General features: G+C 40.9%; 1 pseudogene; it reads right to left on the reverse strand.

Moving 5' to 3' along the window:
- Positions 1–2,609: 2,609 nt before the first annotated feature.
- LOC127102272 (ACT domain-containing protein ACR8-like) overlaps positions 2,610–23,187 on the reverse strand; it is a 61,658-nt pseudogene continuing 41,080 nt past the window's right edge.

Below are 23,187 nucleotides of genomic sequence, written 5' to 3' on the forward strand. Positions count from 1 at the left end.
GCTTCACCCTAACTCTCGATGTTAGGGTTAAGAGCACAACTTACCCCATTCCAGTTGACTTTAAAGTCTAACCTTGCTTGAGCCTAATTGCTTGTATATAGTGTGTGCTAATTGACTTGTTTGTCTGCTTACTTGATTCATCTGTGCATATCTGCTTGAGTGTGCCTTAGTGCATTTATCATCATCATTTGTATATCATTTCATAAATTTTGCTTTATAGCATTTTTGCTTTGTCCATGGAGGAGACAAGCATAAGACCATTACTTGGCAGTTGTTCCTATGATATGGTGTGAGACTAGTGTAAGTCCATTGATTGGCATCTGGTATCATTTGTTTTGTTTTAGGAGATTGGTGTAAATCCATTGATTGGTATCCGGTATCCACCTTTGTTGTGTGAGACTAGTATAAGTCCATTGCTTGGCATCTGGTATCATTTGTTTTGTTTTAGGAGATTGGTGTAAATCCATTGATTGGTATCCGGTATCCATGTTTGATTGTGAGATTGGTATAAGTCCATTGATTGGCATCCGGGATCATTGTTTTGTTTTAGGAGATTGGTGTAAATCCATTGATTGGTATCCGGTATCCACCTTGGTTTGTGAGATTGGTGTAAGTCCATTGATTGGCATCCGGTATCCATTTGCTTTGCTCATTTGCTTATTTGCATCATTGCGTATTCCAAAGGAATCACTTGAATCATCTACATATGATCTCAAGAGGTGAACATCTAAGAAGTTTTACACTCCCTCACCCTCTCACATTTTGTTTCTTTAAACCTCCATGTGCATGTTAACTCAAAACCTGAAAAATATTGTGCAAACATTTGTCATTTCTTTTCAAATTAGAAACCTAGGCTTTAGGCCTTTGATTTTTGAACTCCATTTCATAATACTTCTTTTGAATTGAATTCTAATCATACTTTGATCATCTTTTGTGAATAAATCCTAATTGGTTAATCCAACTCATTCAATTGTTTTGTGGCTTTGTCCATTCTTGATAAATTTTCATACATTAGCCATAGGTTTGATATATCCTAGTTGGTTGATGTTAATCTCACCTTTTGTCCTTAGTGATTGAATTGTAAGACTTCCTTGCTTATTATAGGGTTAACCCCTCACTAGCAAGTTGAAGCTTTTCTCACATGGTGGACTTGTTGTTTGTATAAGGTTGAGTTTTCTCCCGTGGATAACGAAAGACCTTAGGGCTTTTGTTTAAAATGAACCCACTCATATTTTGGAAATCTTTTAGCCGAACTACGGCGTTTTGATCCTTACCTTTCATGGAAGGTACGTAGGCAACGGGTTCATCCATTCAAACACAAAAAATAATAAATTGTATATTCTTTTCTCATCCCTTCAATCCATGTTTGCACAATAAATATTTCATAAACAAATAACATTTCATACAACAAGTTGTGAAAAGGGCTCCCTAGGAGTACCTAGGACGTTTTGGGTGCCTAACACCTTCCCATTGCGTAATTTACCCCTTACCCAGATTCTCTGATCTTTTCATTAGTTTTCTATGTGTAAAACTTCTTAGGCTTTTTTCGCTTTTTAGCCATTCCTTTGGATAAATAAAAGTGCGGTGGCGACTCGATTCTTTGTATACTTTGCTTTTGATTTAATCAATAAATCATAAAGTGACGAATACACCGCTACAGGTTCGACCAAGACTTCTTGCTCTAAGTCTTGTCTCCCTTGTCCTTGAACTTGTTGGAACCACCATGTTTCTTCCATGTTTGAGCTGAAGGAGAATGGCGATCCAAAACGCAGTGGAATTTAAAATTTCTCCTTTAATGATCCTTACGAATGGGCATAATCAGTGATAGAATCGTTACCTCTTATGGCGATCACGAACGTTGAACGATGACAACGCCTCACTACAAAAGATCTCGTTAATTGTGGCGTTTGTTTAAGCATATTATGGCGGTTTGAACGGCCACAATTTACAATTACGGCGTTTTAAAAAACGCCTTAAATTTGGCTGCCGCTAGGAAAATATTGGCGGTTTAAAACTAAACGCCGTGCAAAACACCATTTTATACATAGTTTAATATGGCATTTTTTGAATGAAAATAGTGGCGATTTAAAACAGCATATATCTCTTATAAATGTATGTATCAGCAAATTATACGTCCTTTATAACCGACGTAATTTTCTAGTAATTATATAATATTTAAACGTTGTAATTCAGCTAAATAAATTGTAAACTGCTAGAATATTTTTAAATGATCTTTCACATACGCTGAATAAGTTTAATATAAAATCTTATAGATTTTCAAGATAACTACGTAATAATATAATCATATTGTATTATATAACCTTTCAATGATACCAACCTAAAAGATCCAATAAAATCTAATAATTGTAAATCTTAGAGCCTAGAAGGAACGTGAAAGGAAAAGAGAGCTCGAATCAAGTCAACCATTATATTTGATATATTATTAATCATAAAATAACTATATATATATGTATACATGGCCCAAGTACTAAATGAACAATGAACCAAATTTGTTCTATCCAATTTTCTACCTAAATTATTTCTGTCAACGACCAATAATCCAATTATGTACTACTTTCATATCTCAACCCACTAGAACAACTACTAACTATCACCAATTTTCATCATTCTTAACTTTTTATATACAAAAACTTAATCTTAAGCAAACAATATCACCATACACACAAGCATTTGTTTTAAGATCATGATTTAATTAATCCTAAACTATACAAATTTTTTCTCACAAGGCTCCCAATAGACCACAATACTGGACCACCAATTCCACCTGATGGATCCTCTCTTTTTGCCTTATCATGATATATCAATGGTGACTCCTTCACATCTAAACTACTTGACACAATTTTCTGTCTTACAGACTATGATTTTTGGATCAACTTGGTTTCCAATCACATATGTTACATAAAAAACATTTGTAATCATGTTTTTTGTGGTGGAGATTTCAGCTCTTGTAACATTAAGTCCATTTTCTCGGAAGGTTCTCATCACTTTAGATAAAAGTCCCTTCTTATCTTTTATGCATAACTCTAGTTGTTAACCCTGTACACAGTTAGAAACTAATAAATATTAAACACTTGATAAAAAAAGGTTAGAATCGTGAAAAAGTGATTCGACAAACATATACCTCAAATGCCCTTCTCTCCACATAAGCTTTTAGACATTGAATTACGCATTGTCGCTCAGGTTCTGAACTAATTGGTATACCATCATTGTGTCTTATATAAAACTCCTAAAATAATTAATGATTTCAAATTTGAATAACAATAAACATAAACTAAGAAAACATGTATACTGCATTTCATGTAAGGAAGTTGACGAGTAACTATTACCAAGTAAGCTCGGTTACTATTCGTGTTGATGGTTGTGTGAAACACGACATACTCCGTGTCTGCCAAATTGCATACGACATCAAATAATAGTTTGATTCAATCCTTGCACTGAACATTCAAAGTTAAATAACCCCCTTTCCCCTCAATTCTGGATCATCACTACAGTGTCACCGGAAATGATCTTGAGAATGGGAGTCCTCTCGTAGTCTCGATCAACGAACATCATTTGATGCAACCTTCTTTCACTATGCATGAGAGACATTGAGACAATTTTTTGTATTTCTAATGTCAATATGTATCTCGAAAACACTTCTTAAACGAACTTCAATCTTTTTAATCTTCTGAGAATCATCAATAATGGTTCAAGAATCGCGTTTTTTAACATAAAATAAAGAAACAATGCAGTCATTGTGAGTCCAAACCTTAGCTTCAACGACATCACATTGAAGATCAGCAAGTTCCGCAAAAACCTCTGACAGAAGACAAACTCTATCAATTCCTGTTAATTTAAGCGTAGTGAGACTGTTAGAGCAATTAGTCCTTACATTGTGACCACTCGCAAGACTAATGCAACATACAATCAAAAACTAAGATTGACATCAAGAACATTAACAAGAATTCCACTTCTTAAGGTATTAATAATGTCTTATTCTTAGTTATTGTCTCACCTATTCCATATATTTTAAAACACTTATTCTTAGTTTAGTCCTATACATACTTCAAGGTAAAAGTTAGAACTTACAGTTAGGCTGGTCTGGAATTGAATTATCTGTATTCATAATTGTTTGAATATCCTGGTAGTAGGATTAAGATTAAACAGTCTAAAAAAACACATATTTCAAAATTTACTATAAAAGTAAAAAAAAAAAATATTTAAAAAATGATAGTGAAAATATTAAAATAAATTATAACCACAAGAATATTAAAACTTTTCTATTGTATTCAAATACAGTACAAGAATTTTAACCAAAACTTACCTAAAAGTTACTAGTGGATGCACTTAGCCGTTTCCATTGACAGGTAACCTTGCACCCCTCAATATTAGAAGTTAGTGAAATTGAGCATTCTATAGCTAATAGTATTTCTCTGAAGGTTCTCATCACTTCAGCTAGAAGTCCCTTCCCGTCTTTTGTGTATAATTATAGTTGAACATCCTGTAATCACACAATTAGCAACTAATAAATCTTAAACACTCGATAAACAAAGGTTATAATCTTAAACACTCGATAAACGTTACTCTTCGGTGAACTAATTTTAAAAACGTATGCCTCATATTTTAGGCGTTATTGGTTTTAAATACTCGATAAACAAAGGTTCTTTCATCTAATTGGTGAACTGTGATAATCAAACCAATAACACCTAGACTAACCCCATATTTTCACAGTTGTTATCTTTGTCATGGTGTTCCATTGTAGTTTCTCCACTTTTTTGTCTTCTAGTTATCTAACTGAAAGTGAACACATGTTCATCCAAAATGTTATGTTTGTGTTGAACGAGATCCAATATAATTATAAATCCAAATGTATAATATACATATTTAGAATTCCCAGAAATTAAAAACAAAAACAACAACCATATGACAAAATCAAACAAAATTTATGAAAATTGATCTACACAAAGCATGATATTTGAAAACCTAACTCATCTAAATCTTTACATGTTTGTCTAGAAATTTCCATATTAGCATAGACAACAGAAACCATAACATTACCTTGAAATGTAGATTGTGGAACTGCAAATTTTCAAGCAACAGAATGACCGATTGCAAAACTCTGAATTGCGGTGGAGTGGAACAGAGCAATAGAACGAACGGTTGCAGAACTGCGATTAGAGATTTGCAACAGAACGAAACGAAAATGAGGGTTCAAGCGTTAGGGTTGATTGTTAGGGTTCGATATTGATACTGATGTTGAATAGGTGTGATTCAAACTTCAAATCATTGTTAGGGTTTAAGCTTGAATGATTTTAAAAGGAAAAAGGGAAAGCTGAAATTGAAATAGAAATGGTGTGAAAGAATATGAATCGTGGAAAGAAAGAAGAGAAGGTTTGGGAGTTTTTGGAGACGAAGATATGAAACAAATTTAGGTTTTATTTTTTATTTAATTCATAATGAATAAGATTAATATTTTTTATTTATTATTAATTAAATTTATATCATTTAATAAATAAATAAAAACATGTGAATATTAAGGAAAAGGAAGAGGGAAAAAATGTCCCATTTTTTTTACTATAGAAAAAAGGGAAGAGAGAAAAAACGTGATATTTAAAGTGATGTGGTTATTAAAAACAAGTAAGTATATAACGGCGATTGAAACCGCCATTTTACTACACACGTTAGGTCTGTTTGGGAAACCGCCATAATCAATTATAAGTTGTGGCGGTTTTAACTAAACGCCATAACAAAACCGCCACAATTTACATGTTTTTTTGTAGTGCCTCTACTCAGTCCACACGAACGGATTCCTTCAATCTCAGTGCTAGCTGCTACGAATGAAGGCTTTGAGTGAGAGAGAGAGAAACGAAATGCAAGAGTGACAATGCTTCTACCCAAGGGTTCTATTTATAGAACCACTTGTGTGGGCTTCAAGCTAAAAAGCCCACTTAAGTGTATTTTGGCCCATATCTTATAATATGCCCAAAATCACTTAAGCGTGTGGTACCTTACCATTTAAGTGCACCGTACCTTACGGTGTTCCTTAGTTACTCTATCTCTCATCAATCCGTCCTTTATGTGTGATCCTGTAGGTTTTCGCGACATTGGCAATTGTCGCAACCTGAAAAAAGGAGATGCGAAAAAACAACCGGCGAGAAAGAAATGACAGAAGAGTCGCCACCGTGCGTTATTTATCCCAAAGGAGGGAAAGGAAATGCTCGAAGTAAACCTAGAAAAAAAAGGAAAGGAAAAGACAAGGTCTCGCAACCAAATCTTGGGTTCGGGAGTCGATTATGCGAAGGGAAGGAATTAGCACCCCTACGCATCTGTAGTACTCTACGGGATCCACTTTTGTTGTTCTTGTCTAAAGGGTGTAGGTTTATCTAATGTACTATTTACTAAAAAAGGGGTTTGAAGAAAATGACTCGCACGGATGTCGCATCCACTGCATACGTATCTCATCTGGATATGAGAATCAGAGTCTTCGTAGCTCGGCCGCCTAAGGGTTAGGGGGAAGTGTGCTCGGTAAGACATCGCGTCTTATGCCTACGTATCTCATCTGGAATGAGAATCAGAGCAAAACGTAGTTCGGCTAACTACGGGTTAAGGGTTGTGTTTTGGGGTGAACGACGTTACTACGCAATCTACCGGATGCTCGACCTTTGGAGACTTACTCGCCTGTAGTAGAAGGAATAAACGTATTCTTAGGAGAAGAAAAGTCAATGAGTTGTTGGTGTTTTAGGGATGCTCATGCAAAAAGGCAGTCCTAGACGAAGGAACCGCGCTACCTTAATAGACATGCAAACGGGAGACTATACGAAGCCTAGCAAACCTATGGGGAGACGATCACACCATACAAAACAAACATGCATAAAGTAACCACGCCGACAAGGGGCTCAAACATGCAGGGGTAGGGCTTTAGTCAAGAGGGGTCATATCAACCTCGACAAACAAGCCATGGAAGGGTAATCAAATGGGCTCTTAACCACTGACACTGAACGTCAGGGTGAGCAGATCAAAAGGGTAATGAGGATAAGACCTCATAGCTCTTAACCCTGGACGGGGTGAGCTCATGACAAAAAGTGGGGGTTCAGAAAGGTGGAACCCTCTCCACTGACCGACCTGACAAAAGATCTGGGGTTTTTATTCTGAAACATCGACACGTAGTGTGATCTTAAAGAACGACGCACTGAATAACGGGGGAATTGACTACTAATCCCTTTTATCCGTCAATTGCCTCTTCATGGAGGTCTTTAGTACTGATGCCTCTTTTTGGAGGTCTTTGGGCGCAAAAGCAAACAAACAAAAGAAAACATTGCCTCCTATCGAGGTCTTCCAGCTAAGAAAGCGGTAAAATGTGGGAAAGATAAAGGATCAAGGGATCTACCGCACGGATAAGGATCCGAAGTAACAGCAAATAAAGAAATAAGAAACCCGGAGATCTCTCAAGTTGGCACCATCAAAGAAAGCAGGTCAATACAGGTAATCGGAATAGACCTCCAGATGGTATCCCACAAATAAAGTGGAACACCAAGCAGGCTATCCCTGCAAGAGTATGTGAGCCCTCACAAAAACTCAACAAACAGGTTAGAGTAACAGGATGGAATCAGGAGAAAACAATGCCATGCCAAACACAAAACAGGTTAGAGCAAACAGAAAAAGCAACTGCTGTCGCGATCGCTGCTGCTTCGCCTAGCGAGGGCTTAGCGAAGCTTCGCTACAGGCTCGCCTAGCGATGGTGCTAGCGAACGCCTGCGGGTCCTGGATTTCCCATTGATAACAGTATGATTTTAGGGGCTCCAAACCCTATGGTGTCCCTTCCGGGAATTAAGTGATCAAACATTCAAGGCATTGTTTTACACATTCATGCATATCTAAACCCGTGGGCAAAAACCTCACGATAATACCTCATACATTCAGAGTATTCAAATTAAAAAGCATAGAGTAATGGGTATAAGGGCAAACCTGATTGGAGAGATCGAATAAAAATAAATTGCACCCTTGGGTTTGCAAAGTAATGTTAGGGTTTGCGTGAGATGGAGGTGAAAAAGTGTGTGAGTCAGAGTGAACTTCTCAGAGCTGCCTGGAGGTTGCTGCAGATTAGTTCGTAGGTTTCTGTCTCTGCCTCTTTTTCCTGTCTGTCTAGCCTGTCCCCTTTTCCTACTGAAACTCTGGTATTTATAACCTGATTCCGTGACTTTGTGGGCTCAGATGAGGGAAGCTCAAGCCCAAAACTTTCTGTTATTTCTCAAAACGCGTGGGCTTCGCCTAGCGAAGGATCTGCTCGCTTAGCGAGCATGACAGTTCAAGGTTCGCTAGGCGAACCATTCTGCTCGCCTAGCGAGCATGACAGCTCAGGAACAGATTTTTGCTCCTTCAGGATTAGCATTTGGAATGATGAATAGACCCCACTTGAACCTGTTGGAAGTAACTCAAGTCTTTCCCTTGTGTTGACTGATCACCCGGATAGAACCCGCAAAGTGTCTTGGATGATGTTCAAGCTTCTTGGATCTGATTCTGATTAACATGATGAAATGCAATATGAAATGTTAAATGACCTAAAAATGAATGCATGAATGAGGAGGGCAAGTTTCGGGGGTGTTACAGCTGCCCCTATTCAATCATCAGTTAACCCGAGCAGGATGAAAGCGACAGCTTATCAGACAAACAGGGTGAGCTGTGATTGGATACCAAAGATAAACCGAAAATTTACGCTCTGAGAACACCACAAAAATGATGAAATACACCGCGTTGTTTATTTTTCTTCCGATCCTCTGGCTGGATCTGAATCAGTCTTCTGACTTAACCTGGAGTTTCGATCCTCTGGCTGAATCTATACTCAATTTGGCCCTCTGGTTAGATATTAATTTTGATCCTCGGGCTGGATACGATTTTGATCCTCGGCTAGATCTACTTCGATCTTCTGGCTAGATCTTCTTTCTTTGATTCTCTGGCTGAATCTATTTTCGATCTTCTGGCTAGATCTGACTTCGATCTTCTGGCTAGATCTACTTCGATCTTCTGGCTAGATCTTCTTTCTTTGATTCTCTGGCCGAATCTATTCTCTTTGATTCTCTGGCTGAATCTGATTTCGATCTTCTGGCTAGATCTTCTTTCTTTTGATGATAAATTCCCATCATCAGGATCTCGCATCTGAGGCATGCGCTGGTTGACCCTCTTTCGAAATCTACACCTAATCTTCATGTTGGATATGCAGCTTCGAGAATATTCTATATTTTGGACTTCGTACATATTCTTCAGGCTAGAACATGTTGTAACGACTCTTCAATTAGACTTTTATTTACTAAATTGCGATCCGCGGGCTGGATCCTCTTGTAGGTTGACTTTCTGTTGAATTGTCAATATACTCCTCTAGCTGGCTTGCTGGGGAAATAACGTTTGCAGGCGACTCTCTGGCTGAATCTTCAAGTTGAACCTCAGGCTGGCTCATTGGAAAACGATTCTCAAGCCGAATCTTCGAAATGACCCTCCTGCTGGGGAAATAACGCTTGATCCTCTGGCTGGATCTCATGACTTTGGTTGTAAAGTAATTCTTCAGTCTGCTTTGAAAAACCTGTTTATCAGTTTATGTCTATGCTTGATATGCATGCAAATGCAAATGTTATGTATGGTGTAAAAAGAAATCTGCTTGGGGAAGCAAACTCCGGTAGGGAACGGATCGTTGTATCAATCCCTGAATGCTCTGTGGGGAATGATCCGTCTGCCGGGCCGGGGAGCCACCGAAAATAAATCGGCTCTCCCTTTTGGAAAGTTGACCTTGCTGGGGAGAGTATCAACTATGGGAACTTTGCTTGACGAGGCTCTACGAGGAGAGTCTGCGGGGAAAGCACTTTCTGGGGAAATGTCGTAGGAATCGACCTTTGCTGGGGATATGAACTTGCTGATCGTCCTCAGGCTGAGGATCAAAACAAATCTGTTAAAAATAATCTGCTGGGGAATGAGATGAACATTGGGAACACCACCCTCTTGTCTGGTGGGTATGCAACTACTCCGCTGTTGCTGGGGATACAAGGTGCAACTCTACTGGGGGACATGTTCTGCTGAGGAGAGAATTTGTCAACCGCTTGGGGATGAGGATTCATGACTTGGCATCCGGTTCCTGTGACCTGCAATCACACACGTATGTCCCGGGGGAATTACTCGGTTTGAATTCACCGTCCGGGATTAAGCACATTCAAAGCAATTTTAAATGTTTTCCTGTCCGAATCATCTGTAAAAGCTACCATTATGTTCATATGCAATATGTTTAATCAAGAATTTAGACATCTTTTGTAAACAAACTGATAAATGAAAAATAAAGAGGCTCTTTAACTGAATTATTCGACTTTTATTGGTTGAATTTTTTTTGCCAGGAATAGGCGAGTACATCATGAAGTTGATCCCTGAAAAGAGGTGATCGCTATAAGTTGAACAAAAGAAACTATCCTAATGGTAACGTGGAAACAGGGTCCCACTGAGTTTCGACTCTGCTATGGCTCGTATGACCTCAAGACGCTCTACTCATCTTGCCTTCTAAAATGGATGATTAGTCGATCTTTAACCTTCGGAGATTGCCGGATTGAATGAAACGGTGATATAACACGGATGAACTTAGATCGCAGTCATTCGCTTATTCCCTAACTTTTGCCTGGATCGCCCTTTTGGGTTTTCAATCCACTGGGATACCCTTTTTTGCCTGAGCCGCCCTTTCGGGTTGTCGACTCACTGGGTGTACATTTTTTATTTTTATATCCCTAATTTTTGCCCGAACCCTTTTTTTTTTCTGGTTCGTCGGGATGCCCTTTTTTGCCTGGACTTTTTTTCTTTTGTCCAGTGGGTCAATTATGCGAAGTATTTTTTAACTGCGTCTGAGTTGACAGGGGATGGGACGTCTTCGCCATCCATCGTTGTTAGCATCAAAGCTCCGCCAGAGAAAACCCTTCTAACCACGTATGGACCCTCATAGTTCGGTGTCCATTTGCCCCTGTGATCTGTGTTGGGAGGAAGAATTCTTTTGAGTACCAATTCACCGACTTGATATTCCCAAGGGCGCACTTTCTGATCAAATGCCCTCTTCATTCGTCTCTGATATAGTTGGCCATGGCCTATAGCTGCCAGTCTCTTTTCCTCAGCTAAGCTTAGCTGATTGTATCGGGAACGGACCCATTCTGCTTCGTCCATCTTAACATCCAGGGTTTTAATCCGTAGGTTGATGGCTTCCTCAAGTCCTAGGATACAAGCTTCGTATTCGGCTTCATCGTTGGTGCAAGGGAAAGTTATTCTGGCACAAAATGGCATATGAACCCCCTCTGGCGTGATCAACACTGCACCAACTCCGCGACCATTGACGTTGACCGCCCCATCAAACATCATAATCCATTTGGATTCGGGGTCAGGCCCCTCCTCCGGGAGTGGTTCCTCGCAATCTTTCGATTTGAGAAACATGATGTCTTCATCAGGAAAGTCGAACCTCATAGGTTGGTAATCATCAATCGGTTGCTCTTCAAGATAGTCTGACAAGACACTTCCTTTAACGGCTTTTTGTGAAGTGTATTGGATGTCATACTTTGTCAGTATCATTTGCCACCTAGCAACCCTTCCGGTAAGCGCTGGCTTCTCAAAAATATACTTGACTGGATCCATCTTTGATATCAATAGGGTCGTGTGAGTCAACATATACTGTCTTAGTCGGCGAGTAGCCCATGCCAAAGCGCGACAAGTTTTCTCGAGCGGTGAGTATCTTTGTTCACAGTCGGTAAACTTTTTGCTAAGGTAGTATATTGCATGCTCTTTTCGACCTGACTCGTCATGCTGACCGAGCACACAACCCATTGACCTTTCTAACACAGTCAAGTACATGATCAACGGTATTCGATTTTCATTTCCATGTCGGGATGAGTTCGGCGTAACTTCTGCTTCACCGGCGGCATATCTTCATTCAACGGTAACCTGTTGTAACACCTCAAAATTTGCCCTCCTCTTCTTGGGACTAGTTTAGCATATTGCATTTCATATCTTAGGGCATTAGGCATGGCATAGTGCATATCATGTGAAAATAAGGAAGTCATCCTCCAAAGTCTTTTCAGAAGATTGGAAGTTACATGATTCAAGCCTGAGGGTTTCTTTAAATTGATCATCAACCATCTGAGGGTTTGCACTTCAGTTAGGGTTTTCTTGGTTCTTCAATGGTCTTGTGCATTATCTGTTGTGCAAGGATATGTCACCATCATCATGGTTATGTCATCATCCAGGGTTTCATGATTCATTCTCAAGTTCCTCTGGATTAGGGTTTTGACCTCTGGTCAACCCTAACCAATGCATTCTTTCAACCAGGGTTTCTCAAGGAGATGAGGCATTATATTTATATGAGGATCACATGAGTATGATATTGATCTTACAAGAGCTAGGGTTTCATTTTTGAGCCACTTCCTCAAGTGGTAGAGGCTCAAGCTGATCAGAGCATTTCCAGGTCATTTGTGGACCAGAAAGTCAACTGTAAAGTCAACTGAGGGCTATGAGGTGGGGAAATGAGTTTCAAAACTTCAATCATGTTCAAAATAGGTTCATTTTTTATTTCAAACATCTATCTTGAAGATTCTGAAGTCAGGGCAAACGTTTCCAAAAATGGAAAGTGACTTGTAATTTCAAGTTTCCAAAAATGGCAAGTTTCTGGTCCACATTCAACTTGACTTTTCAGAATCAAAGAAGCTTCAAATGGATTTTTGGTGAACATGAAAGTTGAAGATCTTCCTCTCCTCTTTTCAAAAAGTCCAAGATCATGATCATTTGATGAATGGTTGAGGAGTTATGCTCAAATGATCATAAAGTGTACATGGAAGTTCAACATGCCATAACTTTTGATTCAAAACTCCAAATTGGTCCACTCTTTTTGCAAAATTATTGTCTTGACCAATACTTTCCAAATCAACCATTGCCTTTCATGGAAAAAACTCATGTGATAACTTGTTCATTCATGTACATTTTGGAGGGAAAAGTGATAATTCAAAATTGGTTGATGCTACCAACAAAATACCACTTCCATTGTGTTTATTATATGATTTTAAGTGGATTTGGATGCTTGCATGGTACTGTTCACGTATGGGAAGGCCATGCTAAGCACACTTGTGTATTTTGCATCACACCTCTCATTTCCTTAATCTCATTTAACCAAGCCTAATTGTGATTAGCATGGTGATTAACACAGAGTATATAAGCTAAATCATAACAGAATTTGCTCATAATCACAATTCTAGATCTAGAATTCATCTTTCCCTCTCAATTTTCTCTCTCTTCAAAACCAAAAATTCGTCACATATTTCTGAAATTTCCTTGCATAATCATGATCATGGAGTGCTATTGAGCAAGGTTCAAGGTTTATTTGGTTGAATTCAGTGCAAATTTGTGCATGCCAAGAGCTTGAACACATTAATGGAAGTTTGGAATTAAGCTGGATCTGGTTGGTTTCAAGTTCTGATTCCTATTTAAAGCTTCAAAAGAGGTGTTAGAAAGAAGATCTGGAGCTTGTGGAGGCTTGAACACGTGATTCCATCAACTGCCATTCCAAGTAGGTGGATTTTTGACCTTCACTATTTGATGTTTCATGTACATGATTATGTAGATCGTTTGATATTGAACATGCTGATATAAGTAGATTTAATTTTGGCTTAGAAATGAGGAAGATATGATGATTTAAAGTTTGGTTCATGAAACTTCTTTGCTTCGATCCAGAAAATATAGGAGGAATTAGGCTTAGATAATATGATATTTGAATTATACATTGAAAGAGCTTTCCGACAGTTTAAGATTTGTAAAATTCTGGAAAAAAAAATTACAGCTCCGCCGTGTACACGGTCGGAGAAGACGACCGGAACTACTGTTCCGGCGTCTGGTGTGGTGGCCTAGGGTTTCATCCAAACGTTGCATTTCATGTTGTATCTGGACCTTGGCCGAGTGGATTCGAATCCTGGCTTGCGCGTTTTGTGCATTTTAGTTGAATTTCCATTTAGTCCAAGCGTGCGCGTGTTCGATTCCAGGGTTTTGCACTTTTGTTAATTTAATTTGAGCGCATTTTACCTTAGGCGCCTGGGATCGATTCCTGGAATTTACACTTTCTGTTATTTCATTTTGAGCGCCTTTTGCTTACCTGCATGGCGTGGGTTCAAGTCCTGGTGATTGCATTTTGCTGATTTCATTTGAAACTTTGTTTTCCCTCCATTTCATTCTATTAGTTCAATTTATTTGTTCATCTTCTAAAAATCATAAAAAATGGTAGAATGGTCCAATTTGATTCTAATTTTTTTTGAAATGTTTGTTTGGATGTCTAGTATTTTTTGATACTAATTGCATGATTTTTTGAGTTCTGGATTTTTATTTGTGGTTTTTTGATTGCACATTGTGTTATATTGACATGTTGCATTCATTTGATTGTAAAATGCTCATGATTTGTCCAATTGGCTTGAAATTTGACTTTCTTAATCCTAACATGTGACTTGATTTTTGAGAATTGGTTTGGCCTTTTTATCATGTTCTACCACTGTTTTGGATACATGAACATTTGGTGTGACAATTTGTGTCACAATTTGTATGTTGCATTTGTACACTTTCATTCATATGCCATTTGATCTCTTCTGGAGTTGAGTTTTTGTATGATGTTCGTTCTTAACGTTATAAGCTTGTATAAAAAATTTCATGATCATTGGATACATTTCTGTTTTAATGTGAATTTTCTATTCTTGATGTCCAATTTTGATCATATTGTTTGCCTTTGCCTTATCTTGATTAATTGATGGCTTTGCCTTTTGATTTGGATTTGGTCCTTTTGAGGACTCTTTCTTGTTTGATTAAATGTGCTTCATGTGAAATATTGACTTCTGTTTTGGTCATTTGACTTGCCTTTGACCCTAGTCTTGGTACTTGTGGTTTGTACTCACCAATTGTGTTTGTGTTTCAGGTATCTAGCACTAATGGTTGGTTTGCTCATTATTTGAGATGCAAGTTGCTTTGTTTACTAACTATTGTTGTGTTGTAGGTCCATCGATGGGATGAACTCACTTGAGTGCTTGCATTTGAGACTTGCATTGTGTATAATTGTTGGATGATTCCACTGTGTTGTCTGTTTGGTTTTCTGAATACAATATTAATTGTTTGGCTTTTTACATAGGTACATTAGTCGCTTCTAGCTTGCTTTGCTTTGCTTTGGAGTGTGATTGATACACCACTGAGGTTGTTTAGCCTTCTCACTCCATGTAGTCTGGAAGCCCTGTCGCTTTTTTGGCAGGCATTTGGCTGAAGTCCTCCTTAAGAGGCAATGACTGTGTTTGTTTATATTTGTGCTAAAGACCTCCAAGTGAGGCATGTTACTTGTTAAGTCCTCCTAAGTGAAGAGGCAATTGACAGATAGAAGGGACTAGTAGCCAGTCCTCTGTTATTCGTTGAGTCGTCCATTATGCTCGCACTATGTGCTGATGCTCTTGGACATGTACCCAAGATCTTATATAGTGTCAGTCAAGTGGAATAGGGTCCCTCTTTCTGGATCCCCACGCTTTCTTTGATTCAAGCTCACTCAGGCCAGGGTTAAGAGCATGAGGTCTGATCCTCATTTCCATATTTCATCAGCTTCACCCTAACTCTCAATGTTAGTGGTTAAGAGCTTCAGGACACCCCTACAGTTTTGGCTTGTTTGTCGAGGTTGATATGACCCCTCTTGACTAAAGCCCAACCATTTGTCTGAGCCTCTTGTTTGTATATAGTGTGTGATGCTTGATCATTTGTGATTGGTGTTTATTTGCTGTTGAACTGACTTGCTTCCTGTGTGAGTTAGGTTCTGCTTAGAGATCTCAACTTAGGGATTTTGGATTGCACGACAACTATTAGGCTTGAGTTAGTCTCCCTTTTAGTCTGTTGTTTCCCTGGTCTCTGGTTAAGAGAGAGTTTCTCCCCTGTTAAGGGGAATTACGTCGCCCCGGTTCTCATACCAGATGAGATACGTAGGCAGGAGATCGTGCGAGATCTCTCCGGGCAACCTTTTTCCTTTCTGTGTGTGCTTTTGTGACGACTATTAGGTTCGAGTTCCAGACTCCCTATTAGTTTGTTTGTCAACCTTTTTCTTTTTGTGTGTGTTTTGTGTGACAACTATTAGGCTCGAGTTCCAGACTCCCTATTAACTTGTTGATTTGATAACCTTTTGCTATGGTGTTCGCTGGTTAGCGTGTGCTTCTTTGGAGTCAGATGTAAGTCCATGTTTGGCATTCTGTTTCCTTGTTTGATTTTGTTTGGAGTTGGATGTAAGCCCATCTATTGGCATTCTGTTTCCTGTTGAGTGTTTCTTTTGACGTCTCAGCGTATCCTTTTTGTGTTTTGTTTCGGTGTGCGTTAGCCGAGCTACGAGTGCTCTGATTCTTTCTCTGGATAGAGAAGATACGTAGGCATAGGATGCGATGTCCTAGCGAGCATGTTTCCCATTTCCCCGAACTACGTCGACTCTGATGTTTGTTTCGGACAAACTACGTAGGCCCAGGATGCGACATCCTGCCGAGTCCACTTCCTCCATCTTCCCTCACCTGTGTTATTATTCCAGTGTGTGAATTCTTTTTGAGCAGTTTATTAGCAACCTTTTCCTATTCTTTTGAGCGTGGATCCCGTCGAGTACGACGGACATGAGGGGTGCTAATACCTTTCCCTTGCGTAACCGACTCCCGTACCTTGTAATCTCTGGTCGTAAGACCGTTCCTTTCCCATTTCTTAGGTTAGTCCTGCACTTCCTTTCCTTCATAGGATGAATAGCGTCGGTGGCGGCTCTGTAAACTTGTTTTTTTCCGCCGATTGTTTTTCGCGATGCGACAGATGGCGACTCCACTGGGGACTTTTGAAGGTGACCTCTTGTTGGTCCATCTTCCCTGAGCGAGTCAATCCTAGCGCTCTTTAAGGTAGTGTTTGTTGCTTTTGCTGCTTTATTTATTGCATTTATGATTATTATACTGTGACTGTATATATTTGCATATATGTTTGCATGCATCATATTATTATTGTGCGGGATTCTGGACAGGTTTGGTTCCTTTGATTTGGGGTGGGTGTTCTGAGTGGGGCTAAAACCCAGGCCCGAGTATACACCTAGGATTAGCGTGGTCTCACTTCTCCTCACATGTTGGATCAACATGTTGTTGCGATGTGACATACCACAACCGGACGAGGTTCATCTGAGAGAGCTCTTCCGGGTGGAGTAGTCCACTTTGGTTGGGTTACCTCTTTTGAGCTGTTGACTTCGGTGACCGTTCTTTCCCGGATCTTTGGTTTAGATGATCTTATGAGAGCTGTAACGGCACACCCGAAAGGGCAAACCCGTTGAGTAACTTGTCCGATTGTTGAGACCATTATCCGCCTTAGGATGACCTTATAAAATTCACCTGTGAGGGGATGGTTGATTCCTACAGATACAGGTTCTGTTGGTGATGGTGACTTTGGTTCAGTTGGATCATGGATATTTATTTCTGACACGCCGGAGTTCTGCCCGTGGTATTTATCAGCGGGTTCCGTTTATTTCGGATCCCCAGGTTGAATTTGGGGTTTGCTTGTTCAGATCAGTGGTTTTCCAGTGATGATGGTGATGTATCCTTCGGTCCCGTTTATTTCGTAACTCCCGAGTTGGATTTATGGTTACTCAGTCCCTCAGATGGTTGTGATCAGTTCAGAGACCGGAATTCAGTACAGTTGATTTTCAGAGGACTTGGAGGATGGCACAGTGCATTGCATTCATGCATCTACATCATCCATATTTTGCATTCATCCGCATCTGACTCATGTCTATCCATACTCAGGGTACATTCTCGATTGAGATTCTGGTTGAGAGACATCCTGATGTCAGAATGTTATTATCAAAATATTATCCGTCTCGATGAAGCCAGAATCAAAGGACAGAATGTTCCTCATGCGGATAAACATTGTATTCATGCGTGAGTCATAATAACCTGTCTGCTGTTTTGCAGGTGTCAGTATCTAACGTGTTTGATTGACTCAGGAATCATTGCTTGCGCACGCCGAGTCATTCCTCTGCACGTAGCTCGTCCGCATAGATATCCTACCAGACGCAATAAACCCAAACTGATGGATCCATCCAATGCTGACATTCTCGAGCTGAAAGAGAAGATGAGTGAGTTGGTCAATGCCATGCAAGGGTTCGCCCTGGGGAAGCAAGCGATTGCCGAAAAGGTGGATAAGGCCGAGGCTTTAGCCAGGGCAAAAGGAAAACAGGCGGTGAAAGAGGATAGGTTTGGGGTTGGCTATCAGCCGGGCCAAGGCTCGTATGGACAGAGCAAAGGACGTCGTTAGCCATTCACGTTCACCAGTGCTGGAATGCTAGATCCAGATCACGTCTGTGCGGTGGGTGAAGAGATCGACAGTGACTGCGAGTTCAACTCGTGGATAAAACCGTGCGTACCATGGATGGAGATCCAGAACTGGAAGGCCGAAAAGATCATCACTGTCACTCTACGTGAAGAGTAATATTTCTGTTTTTTCAATTATGTCTGCATGAAAGCCATATGGATGTTGGTTTCCTAGCTGTCACTAATTATCCGCCTTGGGTCGCGAACATTGTGCCAGTCCCGAAGAAGGATGGAAAGGTAAGGATGTGTGTGGACTACCGGGATCTGAATAGAGCTAGCCCGAAAGATGATTTCCCATTACCTCACATCGACGTGTTGGTAGATAATACAGCTTAATTCTCGGTGTTTTCCTTCATGGATGGCTTTTCTGGCTATAATCAAATCAAAATGTCGCCAGATGATATGGAGAAAACAACGTTCATCACACCATGGGGCACTTTTTGCTATAAGGTGATGCCATTCGGTCTCAAGAACGTCGGTGCCACATATCAGAGAGCTATGGTGACTTTGTTTCATGATATGATTCATCATGAAATCGAATGCTATGTTGATGACATGATAGCAAAGTCCCAAACAGAAGAGGGGCATCTGGTAGATCTGGCCAAGCTGTTTGACCGGTTGAGACAATTCAAACTGAGGTTGAATCCGAATAAGTGCACTTTTGGAGTGCGGTCCGGTAAGTTGCCAGGGGCTTATTGTGAGTGAAAGAGGAATCGAGGTTGATCCTGCTAAAGTAAAAGCAATACGAGAAATGCCTGAACCGAGAACAGAAAAGGAGGTTCGTGGTTTCTTAGGTAGATTGAACTACATTTCACGGTTCATATCTCATCTAACAGCCACGTGTGAACCCATATTCAAGTTATTGAGAAAAGATCAAACGGTCAGGTGGAATAATGATTGCCAAGCGGCATTTGAAAAATAAAAGAATATTTGCAGGAGCCTCCGATTCTGATGCCTCCTGTGGAGGGACGACCGTTAATTATGTACTTGACAGTCCTGGAGGGGTCTATGGGGTGTGTACTGGGGCAGCATGACGAGTCTGGTCGAAAAGAGCATGCAATTTACTACCTTAGCAAAAAGTTTACCGACTGTGAAACAAGATATTCACTGCTCGAGAAAACTTGATGTGCTTTGGTATGGGTTGCTCGCTGACTGAGACAGTATATGCTGGTTCATACCACTTTGTTGATTTCCAAGATGGATCCGATCAAGTATATATTTGAGAAGCCAGCATTGACCGGACGGGTTGCGAGATGGCAAATGATTTTGACTGAATACGATATTCAGTACACCTCTCAAAAGGCAATAAAGGGGAGTGTATTGTCTAATTACCTCGCCCAGCAACCCATTGAGGATTATCAACCGATGAAGTTTGAATTCCCTGATGAGGACATCATGTTTCTCAAATCGAAAGATTGTGAGGAACCAATCCCGGAGGAGGGGCCTGACCCTGAATCCGAATGGATTCTGATGTTTGATGGGGCCGTTAACGTGAATGGTAGTGGAGTTGGTGCTGTTTTGGTTACGCCGAAGGGATCCCACATTCCTTTTGCTGCCCGGCTAACATTTGAACGCACCAACAATGTAGTTGAATACGAAGCTCGTGTCCTGGGTATCGAACCTTGGTGCGTACGTCTACTGGGGCAACGCCTTTCTCGCTCGTGTATGGAATGGAAGTTGTGCACCTGGTTGAGGTCCAGATTCCTTCGTTGAGAGTCCTGATGGACGTGAAATTAGAAGAGGCTGAATGGGTAAGGACTCGGTATGAAGAGTTTAGCCTGATTGAGGAAAAGAGGCTGGCAGCCATTTGTCATGGGCAGTTGTACCAGCAGCGAATGAAGCATGCTTTTGACCGAAAGGTGCGACCTCGTGTGTATCACGTAGAGGATATGGTGTTGAAAAGGATCCTTCCTCCTCAGAACGATCGTCGGGGCAAGTGGACACCCAATTATGAGGGTCCATTCGTGGTCAAGAACGTTTTCTCTGGCGGAGCCTTGTTGTTGACGGCCATGGATGGCGAGGACTTTCCCTCCCCTGTGAATGCGGACGCAGTTAAAAAATACTTTGTCTAAGAGACCCGCTGGACGAAAAGAATAAAATAGTCCAAGCAAAAAAGGGCATCCCGGCGAACCAGAAAAAATGAAAAAAGGTTCGGGCAAAAATTAGGGATAAAAAGAGAAAAAACTGTACACCTGACAAGTCGAAAACCCCACGAGGGCGACTTGGGCAAAAAAGGGTATCCCGGTGGACTGAAAACCCGAAAGGGCGGTCCAGGCAAAAGAGGGAATGAAACAAACAACTGCGTCTAGCATGATCGTTTGTGTTTTGGTTAAGACACGTGGATAATCCCCGACAGGGATCGGTCGGAAGCGTCTTGTTCAGAAGGCAGAAAGCGCGGAGAGTCTTGAGGACATATGGGTTGTAACCAGATTGGAACTCGATGAGATCACGGTTTCACATTGCCATTAGGATAGATTTTCCTTTTGTGCGCAATTACCTCTTTTAAGGAATTGCTTCCTGTGTATTGCTCAGTTACGAGCCACCTTTTCAATCAATAAAATGCATATTCAGTCAAATAATTTTGTTTTTTGTTTTCATTACCGCTTTGATTGCAAAAACATCCGGTTATTTTTGATAAAGAATCTTTGCATTTTGAGAACAAAATTTGAAATCTTATTCGGAAGGTTGAGTGACTCAGGTGTTGAAATTTTGGCATGCCTGGGGCACGTTTTTATCTAACGATCTCTTTTGCAGGTGCTGTTAGATATTTTCACTCACTTGCAGGTTGTGAGGTGATGCTTTTTGACAAAAGATCCTTTGAGGTCCGATCAGGGACGAGGAATAGAAGAATGGTGAACAGACGGCGGAAGGATTGCGACGATCCTGGAGGGTTAATCAAGAAGACTCTTCAAAGTCTAAAAAAGTGGAAAGTTGATACTGTGGGTAGATGGTGGATGCCAGTGTTCGGCAAATCGACGGGCGTTCCGTGCCAGATATTCCATATCTCCCCAGCGGGTTCGAGATCGGTATTTCTTCGGCAGTCAGGCCTGAAGGTTGTTGTTTTCCCTAGCAGGGTCGGGATTGTTATCTCCCCAGCGGGTTCGAGATCGGTGTTTCCTCGGCAGTCAGGCCTGAAGGTTGTTGTTTCCCCTAGCAGGTTTGAGATTGTTATCTCCCCAGCAGGTTCGAGATTGTTATTTCCCCAGCAGTCTGGAGGTTGCTGTTTCCCCAGCGGAGGTGCGTTGGTAGCCGTTTCCTCAGCGAAGTCCCCAAGTGGATCGGGTTTAGTGGAGGTCATCCATAGTGAGGGTTGTTTTCCCCAGCATCAGTGCTTTTACCCAGCACGGTTGGAGATTGGAGCGATATCGAGTGCCTCGAGCTCCCCAGTAGAGTCCCCTGAGGGGGATACTTTTTATGCATTCATCATTTAGAGAAGCATAACATATTGCATACCTAATTGCGTAACATTTCCATGGTTATGGAGCATTACGCTGAAAAAAACTCATGCATCACGTTGCAAGCATAAGCTAGTCTCAAGCCGTGGTTACCGTTTGAGAATTGGTTTCGTCGGATGGTGAAGATGTTACTCTGAGGAGTTTAGCATCATGACGTTGGATCAGTGCGACTCAAGCCGTGGTTACCGTTTGAGGATTGGTTTTGCCGGATGGTGAAGATGTTACTCCGAGGAGTTTAGCATCATGACGTTGGATCAGCGCGACTCAAGCCGTGGTTACCGTTTGAGGATTGGTTTCACCGAATGGTGAAGATATTACTCTGAGGAGTTTAGCATCATGATTTTGGATCAACAGTATTCCCCAGTTAGTCCCCGGCAAGCGTCTGCCTTGTTTTGACATATGTAGATGTCATCCCTGCGATACCGGTAAGTGTCGTGTCGATCCCCGTGATGTATGTTTTCTTTGGTGTCGGTAAACATCATTGTTCGATGTCGGTAAACGTCGAGTTCCTTCCCAATCATCGGTAAATGTCTGGTCGTGTGTTCTTTCTTTGGTGTCGGTAAACATCATTGTTCGATGTCGGTAAACGTCGAGTTTCTTCCCAGTCATCGGTAAATGTCTGGTCGTGTGTTCTTTCTTTGGTGTCAGTAAACATCATTGTTCGATGTCGGTAAATGTCGAGTTTCTTCCCAGTCATCGGTAAATGTTTGGTCGTGTGTTCTTTCTTTGGTGTCGGTAAACATCATTCTTCGATGTCGGTAAACGTCGAGTTCCTTCCCAGTCATCGGTAAATGTCTGGTCGTGTATCCTTGGGTCGATGTCGGTAAACGTCGAATTCCTTCCCAGTCATCGGTAAATGTCTGGACGTATATCCTTGGGTCGATGTCGGTAAACGTCGAGTTCTTTCCCAGTCACCGGTAAATGCTGGTCGTGTGTCCTTTCTTTGGTGTCGGTAAACATCATTGTTCGATGTCGGTAAATGTCGAGTTCCTTCCCAGTCATCGGTAAATGTCTGGTGGGGTGTCCTTTCTTTGGTGTCGGTAAACATCATTTTTCAATGTCGGTAAACGTCGAGTTCCTTCTCAGTCATCGGTAAATGTCTGGTCGTGTGTCCTTTCTTTGGTGTCGGTAAACATCATTGTTTGATGTCGGTAAACGTCGAGTCCCTTCCCAGTCATCGGTAAATGTCTGGTCGTGTATCCTTTGTTTGATGTCGGTAAGCGTCGAGTTCCTTCCCAGTCATCGGTAAATGTCTGGTCGTGTACCCTCTGATATGTCGCCATCAGAGTGGTGGTTGGTGTTATTTCCGGCATTGCCAACGGAATTAGCACGGGAAAATGGAGAACGAGGTT

The sequence above is a fragment of the Lathyrus oleraceus genome, chromosome 1, assembly GCF_024323335.1.
Source record: "Lathyrus oleraceus cultivar Zhongwan6 chromosome 1, CAAS_Psat_ZW6_1.0, whole genome shotgun sequence".
NCBI lineage: Eukaryota > Viridiplantae > Streptophyta > Magnoliopsida > Fabales > Fabaceae > Lathyrus > Lathyrus oleraceus.